The sequence below is a fragment of the Desmodus rotundus genome, chromosome 13 (genome assembly GCF_022682495.2).
Source record: "Desmodus rotundus isolate HL8 chromosome 13, HLdesRot8A.1, whole genome shotgun sequence".
NCBI lineage: Eukaryota > Metazoa > Chordata > Mammalia > Chiroptera > Phyllostomidae > Desmodus > Desmodus rotundus.
In genome coordinates, this window is record NC_071399.1 from 71,660,771 (window position 1) to 71,685,026 (window position 24,256).

At 41.0% G+C, this 24,256-nt stretch overlaps 1 long non-coding RNA gene across 2 annotated transcripts in view; it reads left to right on the plus strand.

Annotated features, from left to right (window-relative positions):
- Window positions 1-10,971: 10,971 nt before the first annotated feature.
- The window catches only part of LOC123480522 (uncharacterized), a 71,538-nt gene continuing 58,253 nt past the window's right edge, over window positions 10,972-24,256 (plus strand). For both annotated transcript variants that reach the window (XR_006656560.3, XR_006656558.3), the window contains exon 1: window positions 10,972-11,355. This is a non-coding gene — a long non-coding RNA (uncharacterized lncRNA). The remainder of the gene's footprint in view (window positions 11,356-24,256) is intronic.

Below are 24,256 nucleotides of genomic sequence, written 5' to 3' on the forward strand. Positions count from 1 at the left end.
AGAGAGAGAGAGAGAGAGAGATTATAAGTAATTGGTGCAAAGTCTCACCATCTGCAGCTGGCAAGCTGGAAACCCAGGAGAGCGGATGGTATAACTTTAGTCTGTGCCTGAAGGCCTGAGAAGCCGGATAGCCAAAGATGTAAATTCCAGTCTGAGTCTGAGAAAAAGGCAGGAAAAACTGATATCCCAATTCCAGGACCATCAGATCGAGGAATACTTTCTTATTTGTAGGAGGGTCAGCCTTTTTGTTCTGTTCAGGCATTCAACTGACCGGATGAAGGCCACCTACATTAGGGAGAGCTCTCTGCTTTTACTCAGTCTCCTGATTCAAATACTCCCTAAAATACTCCCATAGACATACTCAGAATAATGTTTGACCCAATTTCTAACACCTTGTGGCTCAATCAAGTTGACCCATAAAAATTGAAGTTGCCGTTGGACTAAGAGATGGAAGCTGCCTGCTGAAGCCGGCAGGGCCAGCAGGTGGAAAAGCTAAATTCTCAGGGCTCTGCAGCATCCCTGCCAGCCCTGCAGTCTTCATGGGGCCTCTTGCAAGAGGAAACTAAACTTATAACTTTGTTTAAGCCATTCTTACTTTGGTTTTTGTTATACCTTTTAACTACTATCACATTAATATTTGCCATTTTGGTTCTAGAATATATGCGCTTTGTCTGGAGGAATCAGAGTGAAGGAAAAATATTAAGTACTTTTGGAAATATTGCAGCTTTTTTCCCATGTGTGACAGTGTCAGGGTTAAAGATGTGGATTAAAAAAGGGGCGTTTGTGGGGGGAAAAACCCCGCCTTTTCTTTATGATCTCTTAGACAGTCTATGAGAATATTTTCCCAAATACATAATAGAATGTGACGTAGGGGGGAAATTCTGTCCGTAATTCCCAGCTCTTTCCTTCTTGAAGTGGTGAAAAGGCAGCTCTGGGGGCACCGCGTTGTGGTCTGTGAGGCAACGCTGGCTCTGCTTTAGGGATGAAGTATTTGTCCGGAGGAATCTTACCTTACAGTGTTGAAGTTTACATATGTGTTTACTTTTTATTAGGCTTGTACTGATCTGAATGTTTGAGTTTTATTGGCACAACAGCCATGAGAAGACCACTGATTCATGGCAGCAGCATTTTAGATGATTCATTCAATTCATTAATCAAAAGGATTACTTCAGCAATTATTTGCATTAGAGAATCAGTAACTAACTTATCTGCCCTTATGTAAAGGTACCTGAATTGCTTGGTAACAAGCCACTGAAATATTTATATTTATTGAGTATAATTTACATATAATAGAATGCTTACATCTTAAGTGTTTTAGTGCCATGATTTTTGACAATTGTGTAAAAGTATGTGACTTCTGTCTATATCACGAATAATGAACTGGAAAGAAGCAAGAGTGGAAATATGTTGGAGGACACTACCTGAATCAGAATGGCAAGATTTGTGAGGAGGGACTTAAGAGATCTTTTAGGGATCATCACATTAGGCTTTAGTGAAAGGCTACCAGTGGTGAGGAAAAGAAAATAACTCAAAGATTTCTCCCAAATTTCGTATTTAAGCAACTAGCCACATGACAGTATTATTACTGAGACTGTGAGTTCTCAGGAGGCTCTACGTGAATGTGACTATAAAAGTGAATATGTACGTGTGGCAGGGAGAAGCACAGATGGAAGTGTTGACTTCAGTTTTCGACATACAGGTTTCTTCTGTGCTTGCAGGACATTCAGATATTGATGTCCATAAGACGCATGTCTGGAGCTCAAGAGAAAAAGAACTTGTTCATCATGCAAATACATGGTTATTGAAAGATAGCAGTGGGTGCAATTGCCTACAAAGAGGTGTGTAGCTCTCGGAGATAATTAGTGTATTGTTTCCGAAAGTGGGTTCTATGGTAGACTAGTTCTATTAGATACTTTGAGTGAAATTACTTTGTGGTCAAGTAAGTTTAGAAAAACACATCAGATAGTACTCTTGTCTTGAAAATGTATAAGACGCACTATTGGGTTAAAAATCAGGAAGTCCAGTAGTATCAAAATATATTTCAATTTTAGTAATCCTATGTTTCCTAAACATTCCCAACTGTTAAACAATGGGAGAAGGAAACCAAATCTTATCAGTCTTTTCTGCTTTGTGGTTTCACCTTGCTGATGACCCGCACCCAACCGACCTGGCCCTGGGCAATCGGAGTGCTGCTTCACTTTCCGATAACAGTAGGGTGGAACAAGTCTTTGTACATCGAGGTGCAATATGTTTGTTTGTTTCTGTTTGCTGAATGCTAAACATCACATTTAAACAATCTATGTGTCACGCTCTATGCTCATTTTATTCCGTTAATTTAGCTTAAAATTTGACATTGGTATTACTTTTTAATACGGAGATAACTAAAGTTTTGTTTGATTGTAGTATTATAGCAGAAGACACTAAATCATTTCCAGATGTTTTAGAATACAGTTAATATCCTTCTTTCTTTCCTTCTTACCTAATTTATTTACGGCTTTGAAAAGGCTGTTAGAGGCAGGGCAGTTGCTAAATCTTTTCAATGGTGACACGAACCCAGGCTGTGAAGGTATGCAGTGCCTATTCAATTACACAGGGTTATTTTGTAGTTTACCAAGGGATAAAACATCCAGGTATGGTATTTTAAAGTCAGGTTAACTGGAAAACTATTATCCACTCCATGGGTTCATTGAGTGTCTCCGTGGGGCTGACCTTCAAGGTCGCCAGGGTCTCTCAGCTAAGCATTGGGCATATATTCCAAAATGCCTCTACCCAGATGTCTGCAGGTACCTCAGGACTGACTTATCCGCAATAGAGCATTTTATCTTATTCTCACTGAAAGGAGATATGGGAAAGCTCCAATCGTTTCTATCAAAGCTACTTTTCTTCTTGGTTTCCTAATTTGCTTCGTGGCATCCACTGATTTATTCATTCAGCAAATACTTATAGTGCACGAGGAGTCAGTCATTGTTTTACCTCCTGGACTCGAGCGATGAAAGTGATGGACCAGGACCTTTCCCCCAAAGAACTCATATTTGGGTAGTATTTTTTCTCAGTTCAGAAACTCAGTCAAGTGTCATGTCACCTTGATGCTTTTCTCTCCTTTTTCAAACCCAGTAGGCCACCAGTTCGGTTGGTCTGAAATGCTTTTGTCTTCTGGACTCCACTCCACCCTCTGTGATAGATTGACTTAGAACAGATGATTATCTCTGATCTGGGCTGTTGCAACACCTCTTATCTGGGTTCTCTGCCTTTATTCTCTCTTTCTTTCTACTTCTGTCCCCACCCTTCTGCTAGAGTAATCTTTCTAAAACTCAGATCTGATCAAGTATTTCTGCTTTAAAAATCTTTGATGGCTATCTGCAGATGACACTTAATCTTCGAACAATCAGAATCTGATTTCATGTACTTTCTTAGGCTCATCTCCCACTTCTTTTTATACTCCTTACGGAACTTGTCCCAGACTTAATAGGGGTTTCTTACTCTCTGTTCCTCTGTGATGCTCCCCTTCTCCACAGCCTTGCTTAGAAACCCTTCATCACCTTCATGGCCTCCATTCTCATTAAGTATGCTCATTAAATTCAGTCTTTTACAGGTAGAAGAAATAACTTTGTCCTCTGTTATTACACTTCCATCACTGAACTATCGATATAATAAAAACTAAGTGCTGGTGTGTACCTCTCCCCACTAGAGACTGTGAGCTTCTCAAGCAGGGTTGGTAAACCTTTCCCGTGGAGGGCTTTGAAGGTCAAATGGTCTCTGTGTAAACTACTCAACTCAGCCATCTTCGTGTGAAAGCATCCATAGATAAAATGTAAAGGAATGAGTGTGGCTATGTTCCTATAAAACTTTATTTATGGACATAAATTTGAATTTCTTGTAAGTTTCACATGTCACCAAATATTTTTCTTTTGATTTTTTTTCCCCAACCATTAAAAAAATGTAAAAACTATTCTTAGCTCATGGACCATACAAACACAGGCTTGGTCTGTGGGCTATAGATTGCTAACTAACCCTGTTCTAAATGGTAGAGCTATTTCATGCGTATTTTCATATACCGCTGGAAACTAACAAAATACCTGGCACCAAATGAATGTTTGCTAAAATGAATGAAATGGAGGCCAATGCTTTCCATTTTATGTTATCTTGTACCGCAAACTGCAGTGGTGTGATAGAGTAAAAATTTTTTAATTAACTGAAGATTAACTAGGAAACCATTTTTAAATTTCAACCTTTGTTTAAAATAATCTTTCTGAAGTATGCTATTCCAATTTTCTGCCCTAGTAAATACAGTTTAGTGAATACATTTAATGATTATCTTGCAATGCCCCCGGGTCATGATTAAAGATAAGAATTCTCATTGTGCAGCCAAGTAGTGAAGGCAGAGAAGATATAGCTAATTGAACCCGGAATGCATAAGGAGCGGGATTTACTCTAGAAATGGCCCTTTTGATGTAGAGGTTAAATCTCTGATATAGAATTGTTTTCTGGTAGGCTCTTTTCTCTGTAAAGTGGAACATAGAAACCAAAACCTAACCAAACGAATTGCTGAGAAAGTTTCTTACTAGTTGGGTTCTAGTTCTACTCTTTCCTATACAGGAAACTCTGAATAGTGGTACCATTGATTTCTTCTTCTGTTTCATTATCTCTCACAAGGGAGTTAAAAGTGCAATGTTGATTATGGAGAAAACATTGGGAACAAGCAAATTTGTAACATTGACCTAAGGAAAAAAATCATAGGTATATAATGCATGAATGCCTGGTTTGATTATCCACCCGAAGCTTTCTTTAACTCAGAGTGCCAAAATGGAAACTTAGACCAGGATAGTGCTAGAAGAGTCTAAGGGTCCCTCCAGGTGGCAAAAGCATCGAGCCACATGGTTTTTTCCACCCAAAGTTCACACAAGCACTTTCCTCTGTCCTACACATAGTAGATTCTTGACTTTATTTTTTTTCAGCATATTGCAGTGGAAAAAAAAAAGACACTCATTTGGATCAGAAGAACTTGAGTCCCTATTTTTGTCCTATAAATTCTTAAGTATATGCTAACCTTAATACTTACTCTATAAAATTACGATGAGATTTAATACTATAACACCGGATAGTGCCCCACATAAGGACTGCTCAGTATGCATGTACTCCCTCTCCCTGCCCACCTAACCATCAAATATAGAACAATAACATAACACTGAGCTGTTTTTCTCATCACATCATTGTCTATTAAGACAATAGGACCTTAAGACCTGGTTTTGTTCAGTAGTTGTATTCTAATAAAAGAGGCACCATCTTTATTTTTACAAATATAATCATAGAGGTAAAAAAAAAGGACTAAATAAATTGTCCAAGGTAAATGGTGTCATTCTAGTCTGGATGTCAGTAATTAAGTGCCACTCTCGAGAGAGCTGTCGTTGGGGGAGATTAATTTGGCCCATGTGCAATGAAAAGATAAACACAGTGCGGGGGAGTTCCAGGCAAGGAGCTTGAGCTCTGTTGCAGGTCTTCTCCACCCAGGATCCAGGGCGTGAACACCGACACCAAGACAGTCACCAGGCTGGAAGCTTTCGGGGGCATTAGGAGAACGCTTTGGCAAAATCTACTTTTATCCTAAGTGTCACTGTGTTTGGAATGTCTTAAAAATTTACTCTTTCGGGTTAAGCAGGGCCCTTAGTTATCTTTTTCTTCCTTTCTCTATTCATTCAAGAATCATTTGTGGATCATTAATGATGTGCTAATGCTGTACTAGGTAGTAGATTAAAAAAAACAAAACTGTCTCAGCTATTAAGATGTTCATAGTCTGCTGAATGGGACAGAGAAAAATAATAGTGACCACAATAGCTAGCAATTTTCACGTGCACAACACTGTGCACAATAATCCACTGGTATTGTCTCACCTAATTTTTACAGAACACATAAATTTGAAGCTAGTTTAACCCCATTTTCCAAATGACAATGGAATCCCAAAGGGGTAGACCTAGCCTAGATTAAGGTCATTGGAGTAATGATGGGGAGGTGAGGCTAAAAGATTAATCAAGAGGGTTTACTGATATTTTACTAGTTACTCTTTTTTAATGTCTTTTGCAAGTTTCTCCTTTCTTCACCGAGTCTCCAATGTTGGAATGTCCTAGGGCTCTGTCCTTATTCTTCACTGTTTTTATTTTATGTTCTCCCTTGGTGAACTAATTTTAATCTTACAGCTATGAAAACCATCCATAGACTGACAATTTCTAAATTTGTTTCTCTAGCCGAATCTCTTTCTCAAACTCCAAACTTATATACCTCCTTGAAACCTCCACTTGATTATCGAATAGACACATCAAACTTCACATATTCAAAGCTGAATGCTATTGTTCCCATACACTTGCTTCGTCTATCCCTGTTGAAAACTCCATCCTTACAGTTGTACAGGACAAAAGTCTTGGGGTCCTTCTTGACTTCTGTCATTCCCTATTCACCTCATTTCATTCTGTCAAGAAATCTCATTGGAGATTAACATCACCAGTTAATAAGACATATCGGTATCTTATATATTCTGATATAATGCGTGGGGATCAACACATGTATCATTTCTGTGATATTCTTGACAAACTGCAATTCAATCATGAGAAAATATCAGGCCTAAATGTTGGGATATTGTGTAAAATCATTACCCTTCAAAAGTGCCATTGTCATGAAACAAGGAAATATGAAGGAAGAGCGCGTCACAGATTGGAGGAAACTAAGGAGACACACAACTAAATGCAACTGGGATCCTGGAATGGATCTTGGAACAACAACACCAAAAAGAACACTGGGGGAAAACTGGAGAAAAGTTGAATAAAGTTTGTAATTTAGTTAATGGCATTGTATTAATGTTAATTTGCTGGTTTAAACATGACACAGCAGCCCTGGCTGGGTAGCTCAGTTGGTTGAAGCATCATCCCATGCACCAAAAGCTTAAAAATTCAATTCCTGGTCAGGGTGCACAAGCGAGGCAATCAATCGATATTTCTTTCCTCACATCGATGTTTCTCTCCCTCTCAAGTCAATAAAAATATCCTCAGATGAGGATTAAAAAATTTAAATATTACGTAACAGTTTATATAAGTTGTTAAATGTTTGGGGAAGCAGGATATATGGAAGCTATATATTTTTGGAAACATTTCTGTAAGTATAAATTTTTTTTAAAAAAAGAAGAACAAAATAAAAAGGGAAAAGAAAAATTGTTGGACCTTCCTTCAAAATATATGTAAAATTCAGTCACTTCATATAACCTTCATTGGAACCACTTTAAGATATTATCTATCACTTAGATAATTGTAATAATCTCCTAATTGGTCTTTTTGCTTCTATTCTTGCTCTCTCAAAGCCAGTTTTAAAGGCAGTAGTCAGTTCTTTTTTTTTTTTTAAGACTTTATTTATTTTTAGAGAGGGGAAGAGAGGGTGAAAGAGAGGGAGAGAAACATCAATGTGTGGTTGCCTCTCACGCGCCCCCTACTGGGGACCTGGCCTGCAACCCAGGCATGTGCCCTGACTGGGAATCAAAGCGGTGACCCTTTGCTTTTGCAGGCCGGTGCTCAATCTGCTGAGCCACACCAGCCAGGGCAGGATAATTCTTTTATAAGTGAAAAATGAAACCTTATAATTCTTTCCCATTAGATTAGGGTAAAGACCAACTTTCTTACATTGGTGCTGAAGACCTCCCACCACCTGTCCAGTTGCCGTCTGGTGTCCTCCGGCACCACTCTCCCACTCTTTCACTGGCTGAGCCACACTGGCCTCCTCACCCTTTTCTGAACATAAGAGAAATATTCCCATGATAGAACCTGTGCCCTGTCCCCTCTAACAGGAGCATTCTGCCCCAGATAATATGGTTAATGCCTCCATACTTGAATACCACGTCTCAAGAAGGCTTACTTGCCCTCTTCGTTAAAAATCTGACTCCCTACCTCCCACTGCTCATTTGTACTTGCATTCCCAAACCTCTTAGTTCTATTCTACTTAACAATTTTCTTTCCATTGCACTCCCCATCTTCTAAGAGGCTGTTTGTTATTTACTTATCATCATCATCACCACCATTCTATGAACAGCCTGGTCTCCCAAAACACGAATGTAAACTCCAGGAGGGTAGGCACCTTCCCCATCTCGCTTGCTGATAAATCCCATGAACCAATAAAAATTCCTGGCACAGAGTAGGCACTCCATCAACATTTGCTGATGCAATTGAATTAAAAGTAGGATAGAAATTGAAAACTACTGCTGTGGTAAGGGAACAAATAGTGTGTAGTGCACCTTTCTGGCTGTCGGTGTGGGTAATGGGAAGGAAGACTGCTCCACTCATCAATACAGAGAGTAAGTTTATGAGGGAAGCAATGTGTTGGATATTCTTGAGAAAATGTCCAATAAACTGTTTAATCTGTAGCTTTGCAGCACTGGGTAAAGATCTGGGATGGGGAGAGAAATTCAGAAGTTTCCTCTTCTAAGTGTAGGCATAAGAAAAATCAGAAAAGGAAGGTCCCTTCCAGTTTAGAACACACTTGTTTATAGTATCCACAGCCTAACAGAAGGATGCCTGGGTGGCTCTGGAAGGCTAGGGGTGGCTGGGGGTGCAGAAGAATTCACCGATGATTGTGACTGGGTGCTGGAGGCACATTTTACTTACTCCACAATTTGGCATAAGTCTAACCCTTGAATGATCCACAGAGGAGAAGATTAGAGAATGCAGACAGACAGTTCCTCATCATTCAAAGTAAAGCAGAACCAAAGGATGATGGGTTCCCTACCCAAAATGAATCAAATCAGTCTGAACGTATATGCAATTTTTCTGTTGTAACTGAGTCCGTTGGGGCAGTAATGGAGTGTGGAGGGAAGATCATGGCCTAACTCTTAATTTTGTAAACTCTAGCAGTCCAAGGAACACTCAGTGATTTTTCCCTCAGTCTTTTAGACGATCACCTTGTCCTTTCTTTGGAGCATAATTTTGTCATTAAAGCTTTCACTTGGCAACAATCCGACTCGTCAAGGAAGATGGAACTCTGTGTTTGCATGCTTCAAGGCAGAGTTAAAGTCTACTTTGGCAAGCCTTACAAGGAAAGAGAGAAAAGAAAATAAGAGCCATAAATCATCTGGAGGCCAGAATACAGGATTAAAGATACTCGATCCACTTCAGAAAGGACTTCTGCTAGCATGTGTTTACCTGATGACCCTTTATTCTCCTTTCGGCTTTAGACTGCTCGGTTTGAGCTGGGGAAGTGACATCGATGTCAGAGGCTGCTGTGGGGGAAGAGGAGACTTCATATGAAGACCGGCATAAGGATTCCTCCCCAGGGGCCCTTCTGAGGCCCCTGTTCTTAGGCAGTGTTCACGCTGAAAATTTCGCATTGGTGTTTATGTTCGTGCTTCTGAAGTACATCTTCAGAAATAATAAACCCTTGCAATGCACCTCCTGTTGGCCTGTGGTAGACAAAGGAGAATAGTATGATTCTTCTCTTGTAACTAACCTGCTTCCCTTCACGTGACTAAGTTGGGCATTTGTGACGTCTTGGTGAACATCAGATTTTAAGGGTAATTTTAAATTGGGTCATTTGCAAAACTGGAGGCTTTTAGATTTCTGCTCTGTATCTGAACTTTAATGAACTTTTCTTCCTTTTCAGATAGTCTCAGAACACTTCATCATGACTCACCCAGGTAATGACTACCTGTTGATTTTGTAATGAAGTGCTATTGATCAAATCTATGTCACTCTTTACATTCTGAAGAAAAGAAAGCAATTTACATGTGCCAGATGACCCCTGAAGAACAAGACGAAAAATATTTGTTATACCTTTTTTTCAATGTACTGATAGTCTGTGTTAAGAAATACTGCGAGGAAACTTCAGGTAGCACACTGAGCTTCACTTCTCACATACAGAAGGCTGTGCTGCCTTCATTCTGGCGATCGGTGTCCACTTGGAAATGAGGTAATTAGAAAAAAAGAATCAGCACATTGGAGCTTCCCACAACCTGTCATGTTATAGCCTGAATTTAGTTATAGGCAGTCTTGAAAGGACCGCTGGTCAGAGTATTGTTTTCAATTAGAATGTGTCTACCCTGAGAGAAGGAAGGAGAAAACTAGCATTTATTTAGTTAATGTTTCCTACTATTGTGTGTGCCCAGTGTAACGATGCATGTACCCAAGCACTCAGTATACTGGGAATAAATATTTGTTGGCTGAATAAATAAGTAATTAAGTAATGGCAAAGTATTCTCTTTGATTCTAGGAGTGAGGGGAGCCTTTCAAATGCATTCACCTATTGTTCCCTGGAATTGAGGTAAATATTAGTAGAGGAAGTACTTAGGGACCTTCCATTGATGGTTTCTCTGGCTTAGCACTAGGACCAGAAAGGTGCCCTCACATTTTCTGGGAAGCTGTGGGGAACTAATCGTCATCTAGCTGGGAATAGAAGGTTAGGGGTTATAATTGTGTAATCTTTTGGGGACCGTCAAGCACCTGTGCTGGTCCACTGGCCATGCCCAGAACGGCTCAACAGGTCCACAGTGGGAGAGTCTTCATTCTCCTCTCCCTCCTCCCAACTTTCACTGATCAGCTGGAAGGTTAGTGTAAGAGTGGTGCTCTAGAGCCGTTGGCTTAGTTGTGAAATAAAAGTAGTGATAGCTATTTCATATCTTTTCTTTTTTTTACAGCTGATGTGATCAGAACAGCCTAGGTCAGAAGCATTAAGTAACCGAATAGTGTTCACATCACGGGAGTGGAACTCTTGGATTTTAGTCATCTTCTTTACTTGTATAAACCACAAAGACAGAAGCTAATCCTATCGCACAGCCTTGGCTCAGTTCTTCCATGAGCGTCCCCGAGACGCCAGCCTTTCAGATGTGTCTAATCGAGCCACGGCAATGCGGAGTGGGGCAGAATCAGAGGCCGCTGATGGCGTTTACAGGGGACTCATGTTTCCAAGGTGCGTTAGGTTACTTCAGGTCAGAGATTTGCATGACAAATTTTTGCACCTGGAAATATAAATCGCATGCTTAATAATTGCATGTGTGGTAAAGGAAGTTTTGTTAAGGCCTCAGGGAAGATTGGACTTACAGGCCATGCCTGCTAACACCGGCGAGGAGCGAGAACAGAAGCTAGTTAAACGGAGATCCCTGTCTGAGTTTAGAGCAGGTGGGCACTCAGAGTCCAGGCCGGAATCTTTATCTTTTTATGGCAGTAGCAGGAGCTGGAGGTGGGAAATGCCTCTGAGCTAAAGGAGCGGCAGCAGCAGAGATGCAGGGCTTTCCTCCTTTATGTGAAACGCTCGAGTTTTGTGGGGAAGATTAAGCCTGAGAAATCTAAGGACAGTTTGAATAGGTACACTCCGAAAATCCTGGCAAGATGAAAGGTGAGTGATTAAGGTAGTTTCGGTCTAAACCAGAGTGAGTGCTCAGCACTGTTCTTGGCACCGTTCGTTTGGCAGAATCGCTGCACCCTTCCCAGGAGAAGCTCGGGGCTGAAAGATTAAGGGCATTACAGGTCAAAGGTTAACTCCATTAATGTATTTATTTGGGAAAGTGTACAAAGGCCCTTACTAACCTTGCTTTTGAAGACTGAGCTGTCAGTCTCTCACTTTCATGATCACATTTTCATCTAAAAATGTTTTTTTAAGCAGTGCAGTATCAAAACAGAATCTGTGTACCTCAGGTAGAAACATGTCGCACTGCGCGGTGCCTGCAACACTGTGTACGCCGGCAGCCTCGTTGGTTAGATGCTATCATGTGAGCTGTTCCTTTGGTCCTATCCATTTAGTTACTATTTCAGGAGAGAAGGCGATTTATTTTTTAAAAAAATGAGACGGAGGGAACGTTCTCTATTATTTAAAAAAATCCTCTTTAGAAATTAAACTTTCAGTTCCCTAATCTTTGAGGGGAATACTTACTACCTGAAAAAAAGAAAATACTAGGTGTCTTTTTGTCTTCGGGGGTTTTAGCAACAAACCATTATTGTTTGCAGACTTACTCTTTTGTGAGAAGGTGAGCTGCCTTAATGACAGCTTGTGCAATAACAATCCATGATATAGTACTTACCTGGATGTAGCAACAACTGTGCTCTAAGCCAAGAGGGAGAAGAAAAAAAAGTTAGTATCTTGTGCGTGAGAAGCTTGTAGATACCCTGAGGTGACTTCGTATAATTCTAAAATAGCAGGTAGCTTCTTGCATAGCTAATCAAGGCATCAGTGCCCCGAGCAAGTGGAGGTGGCTGACAGTGTACTTTGGTTTCAGATGCATTCAGCTCTTTTTGAGTGATAACTTAATTCATATTCTGGTTTTTATACTAAAAGTCTATGTGTTCTGATTTGGCAAATATCTTTCCCCATAATCTGACAGCTCTGTGCTTTGATAAAGCTGCTGATTTTCATGTCTCACTTGGATTTGTTCATTATATGCGGTGAGAAAGTTAGTACCGCTGAATAAAGGGAAGAGTTGTTTTCTTTTGTTTTTAAGCATTTGAGTTCTACCCCCACCTTCCACTTCCATTCATTGCTTAGCAAAGGCCACAGGTGGCTCACCTGAAGAACTTGAAATACGCACTGGAGGTGAGTGGAAAGAGCTTACAGAGAAAGGACTCATCCTGACTTTGTAAAGTGGGTGGGTCGCTTCTGGAGATAGCAGTCCCTGGGTCAGAGTGAAGGGCTCAGGGTGACATGCTTAGGTCGTTGGAATTGCCAGTGTCTTCAGGTTTTTCAAAGAAAGTCTAACATCAGTGAATGGCTTTGGTTTGTCGTCCTATTTTTCCAAGATCTGGGCTACCTTTTTGGTTCTACGACTCCCTCTGGTTTAGTATGCAGAGGAGAGTTTCCCAAAGGAACTTGCCACTTGCTTGTCCTGAAGCAGATGTGCCTTACCAAACAGAGGGCTGTGAATCACATTTATTGCTTCGGTGCTCAGGAAGCCGCAAGTGGAAACTCCACGTACAAAGAGCCCATAATTTTACTCTAATAGATATTTAGAAGCTTAAATGAAATAACAAGGAATACGTTCAGCCAGACGCCATGCAGGAGGATTTGGTGAGCATTTTACATTCCACTGTTTGAAGGGAAAAACATAATTTTTATACTTTTCCAAGATATATGAATATTTTGGTATGCAAAGTGATAATACACAGCATACCTTGAAAGTCAAACCAAGTTCTGTTTGGCCAAAAGGATTTACTGTTATCAGTATAATGCAGGCCAGTCAATCAAGCTGAATTTTTCTTCCAAATCAGTTGAGTAGAGCTCGCGCAGGCAGCCACTTGCTGTCTTGCCTTGCTTGTTCATGCTGCTTGATGTTCTTGTGCACAGTAACAACAAAGATGAATGCCAACACTTGCCACTCTGTGTCTCTTTCCCCTTAATCCCCAGCCCCCAGCTCTCTCAGGGATAGTTTGTGGTCTCTGTAGTTTTCCTTTTGATCCATTTGGAACTCCATAGGTCTAAGCAGACCTTTATCCTTCCCCTATTTCCAGTCTCATGCTCCTTCAAGTCACAGTCCTGAGTCTCTCTTTGATCCCTCAATGTCAGGTCCATTCAGTGGCCTTCCTCCTCACTACTTGCCCTCATGCAGCCCCTCCGTGTCTCCAGGCTGGACAACCCTCATGCCAATAGGATTATAGTGCAATGGTACCCTGTTAAAGCACCCTGTTAAGATTGGCATTTAGGACCTATTGGGTCCTATCCTGCCTTCGCACTAAGTGTATGACTTCAGTCGTTACTCATCTGTAACACGGAAATCATCGTAAGATTTCCTTTTAAATAGGAGTATGCCAGTAAAGTACTTAGCGTGGTGCTTGGGAGGTTAGTGCTCAGTAAATGTTAGTTAGTATGAGTGTCCACTGGTCTTCCTGCCTCTCTGCCCCATAGTCCCACCATCAGCGGGGCTGTCTTCCTTCCACCTAGATGGACCAAGTTGCTACACTCCTCAGAAATCTCTGCTCATCGCTCATCCTTATGGTTCAGGTTGGCAGGCACTCAAAGCCATTTCTGCCATACCTCCCTCATCCTCAAATCTCCTGCTCCACGCCCTTCATCCCAGCCCTACGCATTTCCTTTCTGCATCTTTGTGCCTTCACTTGTGTTCCACCTGGAGTGTCACTTTCTGTCACTTGTTAAAATTCTACTCATCCCTCAAGGCCCTATTCAAGTACCATCTCCCCAGCAAGCTTTAAAAAAATATTCACCTGAGAATATAGTTATTGATTTTAGAGACAGAGGGAGAGAGACAGAGCGAGAGAGAAACATTGATGTGAGAGAGAAACATCGATCAGCAGCCTCCCATATGTGTCCTGATTGGGAATCGAACCCACAACCTTTTGGTGTATGGGATGACACTCCAACCACTGAGACACCTGGCCAGGCCTCCAGGAAGGCTTTTTATCTAAACATGTTTTGACGCCTTCCCTAGCCATCTAGTTAGACTCAGTTTCCCTTTTGGCCACAGTCTCACAGCCCTTGTTTGTATCTCTGGTTAGAGTTGGCCAACTGAGTTTTGTAATAGTCATTTGCACATATCTGTCTCCTTTAGGAGATTCTAAACAACTTCAGGGCAGGAGTTGTGCTTCTGAAAATCTCAGTATCTACAAAGTGCTTTGCTCATTATATGCGATCAGTCAGTGTTTTCAAATTGAATTAAAATTATGTATTTACAGAGAAAGCTTCAAGACACCTGTAAGTGGGCAGGGGCCCCGGCTCTGAGCATACCGGTTACCAAGCGCGGTAGGCAAGTGCGGCTCTGGAGACATAACAGAGCAGTAAAGTGAGAGGCACGGGGCTTTTCAATGTCTTTGACAGTCAGCAGCAAGGGGAGTCCTCATTTGTCTCACACCCTTGATGAGACAGCAGAAGGGAGCTGAGCTGCTGGGCAGGAGTCGTTGTTACTTGGGGCAAAATGGAGAGGTTGGGGCAGAAGTCTCCTCCTCTGCTAAGCAAGTGGGGAGAGAGAGAGCTCCTTCAGCATGTGGTTCTTGGCCACTCTGTGGTGAGACCCGGGCAGGGAGAGCTGAGATTCATCCTTGGATGAGAAGAGGTTGATGTTTCATGGAAAGCCTGATTCCAGCAAAGAGGACACTCTTTGTCATTAGTTTTAAAAGTTCAGTAGCTGTGCATATGGGAAAGGTGCCCAGAGTGTCTCTTTCTAGGATACTACTCGTCCAAAGAAACCTCTGCTCTCCTTCTTCCCTGATAACAGAGTTGCTTCTGGGATGTGGCAGCCTAGCTCAGGCTGGCTGTTCTCAGCTTCCTCTGCAGCTAGACTTCAGGCAAAGAAATGTGCTCAAACTTTGTGTGTGAAACTTCTTACTCATTTCCTGAGGCAATGTCTCTAGCACTGGGTCTCCACTTTTTCCTCTGCTCCTACTGGCTGGGATGGATGCCATAAACTAGCCTTGAAATCCATTTGTTGAAGATGGCAGAGCTTTTCCAGCCCGGCCCACTGAACATCTGTGTGAAGGACCACTTTCTGCTAAAACTGAGACAGTTTCAGCCATTGCTGTGCATTATAGTAGATGTTCACTCCCTTATACAGTATCTTTTTCATTCTTCATGAGACTCAACAAATATTTATTAAACACTGACTAAGTGTTTGGCCCCTCTATGTGAGGGTGTAAAAACATGAATGAATGAGTCTCAGTCCCGTCTTTAGGGAGTTTGGAGTCAGGTTGGACAGATGAAACACCTACCAATAACACTGACTGTACAGGTATGCCATACCTCTCAGACCACAGACAGTATCCACTAGAGGTAATGGGAAGAAAGAGATTCCTTCAGGCTGTAGTGAAATTCTCATGGAGGAGGTGGGACTTGAGAAATTTCATAAGGATAGATTAGATTTGGAAAGATGAAGAGGCTCAAGGCAAATATTCTATTCAAGGCGAATGTCTTGAAATTGGGGGAGGTGATAGCGAACCCACTAGTCAGGACAGATGGAACAACTTGTCTGCATCAGGGAGCAGCAGAGGTTACCTTTGAGAAAGTTGCTGGGGTGTGATTCGGGAATGTGTTGAATACTAGACTACCTTGGGGATTGGTTTCTCCCTTTAGCCAATGGGGAGCTGTTTAAGGCAACATCATCACACACTGTTGTGAGTCTTCCAGTTCTCATGGAGTAACCCAAGCAACCTGTTGTTTGTTCACAAAGCTGTTGTCCTAGTACCTGATAGGAAGCTGTGAGAAATCTGGGTCTATCTCCAAAGTACAGTTTTTCTACAAGAGCTGGTTTATGTACCAGTGGCTTGAGGCCATTCCACAGTACAAACTGGAGAGGAACAAATACATAGGTGATTGTGTCACTGTTTCAACCCTTTCCTTTTAACCCCACCTTGAAAACAAACTTCCTCTCATCTTCCTAGTCTCCCATTTTCTACACCAGTGACTTCTCACTTCACCTGTATTTGTGAAATTACTTCTTTAAAAAAATGCAAGTAGACTTTGCATGTTTAATCTCATTTTTTTTTTACCTTACTAACTGGCAGTTTATTGATTTCCTTGTTCAAGAAGTCATGTTCAGACTCGGTTTCTCTGCAGTTAACCTTGTTTGTTTTTATTTATCAGCCACCTAGCAACACAGCCTTTAAGGGAGCTCTCCTTGACAATTGGTATCTCAGATGCACATCTACAGTATTGTGTAGATTTTTCCAGCTGTACACAAACTTCACTTCCTTTTGAACCAGTGGCAATTATGTCAAAACTTGAGAAAGTCTGGCGCATGGAGATTTTGCTTCCAGGTGTTTCATTTTGTCTTATCTCCTAAGAGTAAGACTTCTGTGGTCTTGAAAGGTGCAAAAGTTTAGATGAAGGGGAGTTTGATTGCAGCTGGCAAAATTTGAGTCATAGCTTTCAACTTGGGCGGGCTAACATTAACTTCAACGTGTTCTCTAAACATGTGAGGGTGGAAGGTCAAGACACCGGAACAGAATTCTGTGACCCTTTGTCCTGGAGTGACCTTTCTTAAATTATTGAGTCAGATGTGGGAGAAAATGGTGTAAAAATAGGAAGGATTTTCAGATGTTTGAATTGTACATATTTTTGCCAATATGATGGAAAATGTTGTATAATTCATTTTAACATCCCAGAAAATCAAGGGTAGGAACACCTTTTGGGCTATAGAAAAAAATTTTCAACCTGTAAATTTTTCCAGTCTCGGTAACTTCTTAAGTTATGAAATGTTCTATGGCTTTAATCAAGAGTTGTGGTCAACAGTCTAGTAATTCAGCTTCATTTCTATCATATTCTGGCAAGTTGTATTTAAAGCAGTTTCCTGATATTGTATTTCTTAACTATTACCTCTGTGTTTCCCCTCCTTACAAGAATAAGACTATCAATTATGGAACTGAGCCCACATTGGTACTAGATTCACCGGAATCCTTCCTGAAATATTGATTGGGAATGAACCTTTTATTTATTTCCAACCACATATGGCTTTGCCTGTGTTTTACTACCCCATCCTGACAGTTGTTTCTTCCTTTAGTTTCTATCTTTTTTTCCTCCACATTATTTTTCTTAGTTTTTACATACCATTGATTTTAAAGTTTATGGTTGGGGATGGAGGAATAATGAAGAGTGACTGTTAATAGGTGTGGGATTTCTTCTTGGCATGATAAAAATGTTCTGAAATTGATTATGGTGATGGCTACATGATTAAGCATATGAACACAAAAACATCATTAAATTTTATACTTTAAATATGTGAATTTCTTGAGCAGCTTGGTGAACCAGATTCTGCTTAGGTCCTGGGATCGGTGGCAAATAAATTCAACAAGTTTGCTCTCCCCAAGAGATTGACATTCTAGTGGTAGAAGTACATACTAAATAATTTAATAATTATTTCATATAGCCCTGGCTGGTATGGCTCAGTGGACTGTGCATTCTCCTGTGAATCAAAGGGTCACTGGTTCGATTCCCAGTCAGGGCACATGTCTGGGTTGTGGGCCACGCTCCCAAGTGTGGGGTGTGTGAGAGACAACCACACATTCATGTTTCTCTCCCTCTCTTTCTCCCTCCCTACCCCTCTGTCTAAAAATAAATAAATAAAATCTTTAAAAATTATTTCATATAGTAATAAATGCTTAAAGTAATATTTAAAGTGGAAAATATTGTAGACATTTAATTTTTATTTAAGACAGAATCTTCAGAAGGGATCTCTCTGAGAAGATAATGTTTCGGGTGAATCGGAATGATGGGAAGAAGCCCAAACATGTGAAGATTCGAGGCAGGAGCACCGCAGGCAAATGGAACATGTAGGCTGAAGTTCTAGTGTGGCTAGAGCAGAACAGGGGTCGCATCAAGTAGATTTTGTAGGGCAAGATAAAACCCTTGACTTTCGTTGTAATTGCAATGGGCAGCCATTGAAAGATCTTAAACAGGGGCATGCTATAGTTTGATTTCCATTTTTAAAAATACTCAGAGACCAGTCACTTTTAAAAAAATCAAAACCTAGAATTCAGAGGGTTAGTATCATTACAAGAATGTTCACTAGAGAACAAAAATGGAAGCCATGAGATGCGGCACCTCCTCTCTGCATGATCCACTTCGTTACTCAAGCTATAAAGAGGCCACAGGAGTTGCTGAGAATCAGTTTTCATATTTAAATTTATGGTTTGCTAGAAATTAACTGCATCACAATAGGTCTATGCTTCTTTTCTGGGAAGCGGTTGGCATGGAAGGGAAAGAGCATGTCCTTTGAATATCAGTTTATATCCTGGTTCTGCCCACTCGCTAACTGCAAGAGCTTGGGCCAGAGACTCCTAAGTCTCTTAGAAGTCTGGGCGTGGCATACTCAGCTGCAATGGCGGCAGTAATCCACCGCATTAAAAAATAACTACTTTTGAGTACTGTTTGTATGGGAGATCACTGATATAAAATAACCAAAGGATAGTATCTTTACTTCCTTTTCCCTTTTCTTTTCTGAGGAAGAAGTTTTCAGCTCTAATTTTATTGCTTATTAATATTGCAATTGTCATGAGAACATAGAGGGATGATGGCCGCGTGATAAAGGCTCAGCATGTGCTGAGTTGGGCGCAGAGTCCTGGCTTCCCTTTAGGACACGCAGGAATAGCCAAAGTAAAGGAAGATTAAATGAGCGGCTGGGTTTCTGAAATTATGCCAGAATCTCAACCAATGGTAAGGATGTACGACTTGGGAGAAGGAAAAATAAAAACTGTCTCTGTTGTAGGTACATTTGGATGAAAGCTGCTGAGAATGGAGAAGGACTGACCCTCCATTGAGATGCAAACGTTTGACTCGGTTACACTTTGTTTTCTCTCCAAACTGGCACTTTATTTCCAGCCCTCAAGTAAAGAAAAAACATTTGATTTTGTAATGTAAAAACTATTATTGCCCTTAGGAAAAAGATTCCTGAACTTTCTGTTTATGTTTATGCCTTTAATAAGCACAGTGTTTCCAAGAGAACTGAATGCCTTTTTGTACTCCGATTTTTTTTTCTACTATTACATATGAGTTTTGTACCTTGATGTCTGGGAAACTTGTCTTTATAAATTCACAGAAACCTGACAAAGAGTAGGTATTTGTTCTCTGTCCTGTAGAGATGGGCAAATCCCTAACAAGTTTGTTGATTTCATGGTAACCTCTTTGCAGGGAGCCAGGTGCAAAAGATTTACAGACAGGAATTAGTTTCATGGGAAATATCAGATTCAGATAACTGCAGCTTTAGCAAGCAGAACCACATATTGGAGGTTCACTCACCTATATACGAAAACTCTTATACACTCTAACCTTTGATTGAGCCCCATGGTTTGCATATAGTATTATATGTTGGTGGTATTATAAAAGGCAATGGCATAAAAAGGTCTGGTACTTTCCCAAATATTAAAAGCCAAACATGAGGAGGAAATGGAGAGATGAGGCTGGACAGAAAAGCAAAAGTCAGGTGGCAAAGTGCTTTGTGTGCGAGCTTCAAGGGTTTAAACTTTATTCTAAGAAAACTTCAGGAAGATGAGGGGAAGCCATGGGAGGCTTGTAAGCCAGAAAAAGAGATTTTTAGTCATATATTTTAGAAAGGTTTCTCTTGGGGCTCTGTGGAGGCTTGATTTGAAGGAGGAAACTTAGAGGCAGGGAGACCAGGTAGATAGTTGTGGAGAAATTTAAGTGAGAAAGAGGAAGTCTTCAAGTCAGGTCATAGTAGTAGGGATAGAGCTTGGGACAGGTTTGGGTGAATGAATGAATGAGGAAAGAGCAGTAATGAAACAACAGCAATTGGGACATGTGACTGATTCACTTTTTTGGTTAAATAGTTTCATAAACAATCAATAAATTAGATTATGCTGAAAAAGTAAACATTTTGTAGCTGGTGTCAGCCAGAGTGCAGAGTAGGAGATACCAGCCCCACTCCAGCCCCCAAAACACCCAACAATTAGGCAGCTTATCCATAAACCAAAGCAGTACTGGGAGGGCTCAAGAGCCCATCTAAGAACCTACAGCAGCACAGTGGAGTATAAAGTGGAAAGTAATGTACAGAAGACATCACTGGGGGAGCTTCAACGGAAGAGAACCCAATAATATTTATTGGCATAGACCCCAGAGGCTGGCTCCTCAGAGGACACTGGCAGCTTTTGCCCCTGAAGCAATGGAAAGCTACCTCTATCGCAGATCCCCCACAGAGAAAACACCGCTGTGTGGCCCCCATAAGGCTGTTTTGCCATCCTGGGACCAGAGCTGTCCCTCCAAACCCTGTGCACATGCTGGACCCCAGAGCCACAGCTGTTCCACAGGCTAGTCTGCTATTTCAGACCCTGGCTCTGTGACTGCTTTTCATCTGCAAGCAGTCAAAACCATGGCTCCATGGCCACTGTCTCTGCATTTGCCCCTGTCTCAGGCAATGGAGTTACTGCTGCTCTAGGCCAGCGGCTCAGGAGTTGCTGTTGCTCCACGAGCCCTTGTGCTCCCAGAGGGGTCCCCTGAGCAATGACATTCACTGTGGGAGCAAAATGATCAAATGGTCCCCAGCAACCTTCATAACCAAAGACCCCCAAAGTTCTGGCCACTGCTGCAGACACAATCTTGGCTGTTGAGGACCCCTGCAGTCATTGCCAACACTAATGCCAGGCAACAGGTCTGCACAGAGACCATGCCACTGGGCCTTCCCCAGATCAGGAATCACCATAATCCAGCCAGCCGGCCCCCTTGCACCTACTTGCAAGTGGAGGCCTTGGCTTACCAAAACCAATCCATAACCTTGAGAAGAGGTAGCAGCTCCAACAAATGTGCAAACATCATTGCAAGGATACAAGAAACACACACAAAATCAAGACAACAAGACATCACCAAAGGAGCACAAAACCTTTTCAGTAACAGACCTCAAAGAAGTGGAAGCAAATAGTGGAAAGGCAAGGAATTTAAAGTGTTTGAGGGACGCTCAGGAGCTACAAAAGTACACAGGTATTTGACACCAAAAGCAAGGCAACAAAAGTAAAAGTAAACAAGTGGGACTACATCCAAGTAAAAGGCTTCTGCACAAAAGAAACAGTCAACAGAATGAAGGGGGAAACACAGGAAATGGAAGAAAACATTTCTAAATCATATATCAGATAAGGGGTTAATATGCAAAATATTTTAGGAACTCATACAACTCAATAGCAAAAAACTAAATAATCTGATTTAAAAATGGGCAAAGGACCCAAATAGGCACTTTCCTAAAGAAAACATACAAAATGGCCAACAGGTATATGAAAAGATGCTCAAAATCAATAATCGTCAAGTAAATGTAAATCAATACCATAATGAGATATCACCTCACACCTGTTAGAATAGTTATTATCAAAAAGACAAGAGATGCTACTTCTGGCCAAGATGGAGGTGTAGGTAGATACACTTTGCCTCCTTGCACAACCAAAAGAAGGACAACAACAAATTTGAAAACAAAAAACAACCAGAACTGACAAAACTGAACTGTTTCCATCTGACGACCAAGGAGTTAAAGAAGAAACATTCAACCAGACCGACAGGAGGGGTGGAGATGGGCAGCGGGGCGGAGAGGACTCCTGGCAAGGCAGCAGCTGGAGGACTGGAGTGGGCTGCAGCTGGCAGAGCAGGCAGTCCCACTTTTGCATGCAGATAAACCGGAAGGAACAAGTGGGGAGTGGGACAGACCATGCAACCCAGGGTTCCAGTGAGGGGAAATAAAGCCTCAAAACCTCTGACTGAAAAAACCTGTAGGGGTTCAGGCTGCAGGAGAAACTCCCAGCCTCATGGGAGAGTTCATTGGAGAGACCCACAGGGTCCTAGAACATACCAAACCCACCCACGCAGGAATAAGCACAAGAAGGGCCCAATTTGCTTGTGGGCAGTGAGGAAACAACTGAAAGTCCGCGCAGAGCTGAGCAAACGGCATTGTTCCCTCTCAGACCCCTCCCCCACATACACTGCCACAATGCAGCAATGAGGGTTGCCCCGCCCTGGTGAACACCTAAGGCTCTGCCCCTTACTATGTAACAGGCATGCTGAGACAAAAAAAAATGTGGCCCAAATGAAAGAGCAGATCAAAGCTCCAGAAAAAAATACAACTAAGTGATGAAGATAAAAACACTGGTAATCAGGATGCTCACAGAATTGGTTGGGGATGGTAGCAAAATAGAGGAAAAAGTGAAGGCTATGAAAAATGAAGTAAATGAAAATGTACAGGGAGCCAACAGTGACAGGAAGGAAACCGGGACTCAAATCAATGGTTTGGGCCAGAAGGAAGAAATAAACTTTCAACCAGAACAGAATGAAGAAACAAGAATTCAAAAAAATGAGGAGAGGCTTAGGAACCTCGGGGACAACCTTAAACATTCCAACATCCAAATCATAAGGGTGCCAGAAGAAGAATAGGAAGAGCAAGAAATTGAAAACTTATTTGAAAAAATAGTGAACAAGAACTTCCCCAATCTGGCAAAGGAAATAGACTTCCAGGAAGTCCAGGAAGCTCAATGATTTCTCAAAGGAGACCTTGCAGGCAAGAAGAGGCTGGAAAGAAGTATTCAAAGTCATGAAAGGTAAGGACCTACAACCTAGATTACTCTGTTCAGTAAATCTATCATTTAGAATGGAAGGGCAGATAAAGTGTTTCCCATATAAGGTCAAGTTAAAGGAGTTCATCATCACCAAACCCTTATTACATGAAATGTTAAATAGACTTATCTAAGAAAAAGAAGATCAAAAATATGAACAGTGAAATGGCAATAAACTCACAACTATTAACAACCGAACCTAAAAACAAAACAATACCAAAAATGAACTAAAATAACAACTAGAACAGGGACAGAATCACAGAAATGGAGATCACATGGAGGGTTATCAGTGGGGAAGGGGCAGGGGGAATGGGAGAAAAGGTACAGGGAATAAGTAGCATAAATGGTAGATAGAAAATAGACAGGGGGAGGTTAAGGATAGTGTAAGAAATGTAGAAGCTAAAGAACTTATATATATGACCCACGGACATGAACTAAGGTGGGGTGATGTGGGTGAGAGTGGGTGTGCGGGGCAGAGGGGAATAAAGTGCAGGAAATGGGACAACTGTAATAGCAAAATCAGTAAAATATATTTAAAAAAATACAAGAGATAAGTGTTGGTAAGGATGTAGAGAAAGAACTCTAGTGCTGTATAGGTGGGAATATAAATTGGTACAGCCACTATGGAAAACAGTACAGAGGTTCCTCAAAAAATTTAAAATAGAACTACCACGTGATTTGGTAATCTTACCTCTGAGCATGTATATATTAAAGAAATGAAATCACTCTCTCAAAGAGATATCTGCACCCCCATGTTCATTACAGCTTTATTCACAATAGCCAAGACATGGAAATAACTAAAGTGCCCATTAATGGATAAATGAATAAAAAATATGTTGTATACAATGGAATATTTTTTAGCCATTTAAAAAAATAAGGAAATCCTGCTATTTGGAAATCCATGACATCATAGATGAACCTGAAGGGCATTATGCTAAATGAAATAAATCAAACAGAGAAAGACAAATACTGAATAGTAACGATATTTGGAATTAAAAAAAAGTCAGTCATAGAAACAGAGAATAGAGTGGTGGATACCAATGGCTGAGGTGTGGGGGAATGGGGAGATGTTGGTAAAGGGTGCAAATTTTTAGTTATAAGATAAATAACTTCTGAGGATAACAGGTTATTAATATTAATAGCACTAATATTAATAGTTGTTATTAATATTAATAGTTAATAATACTGTATATATACTTGAAATTTTCTGAGAAAGTTATTTAGCATTCTCACCACACACACACAAAAGGTAACTATGTGAAGTGACA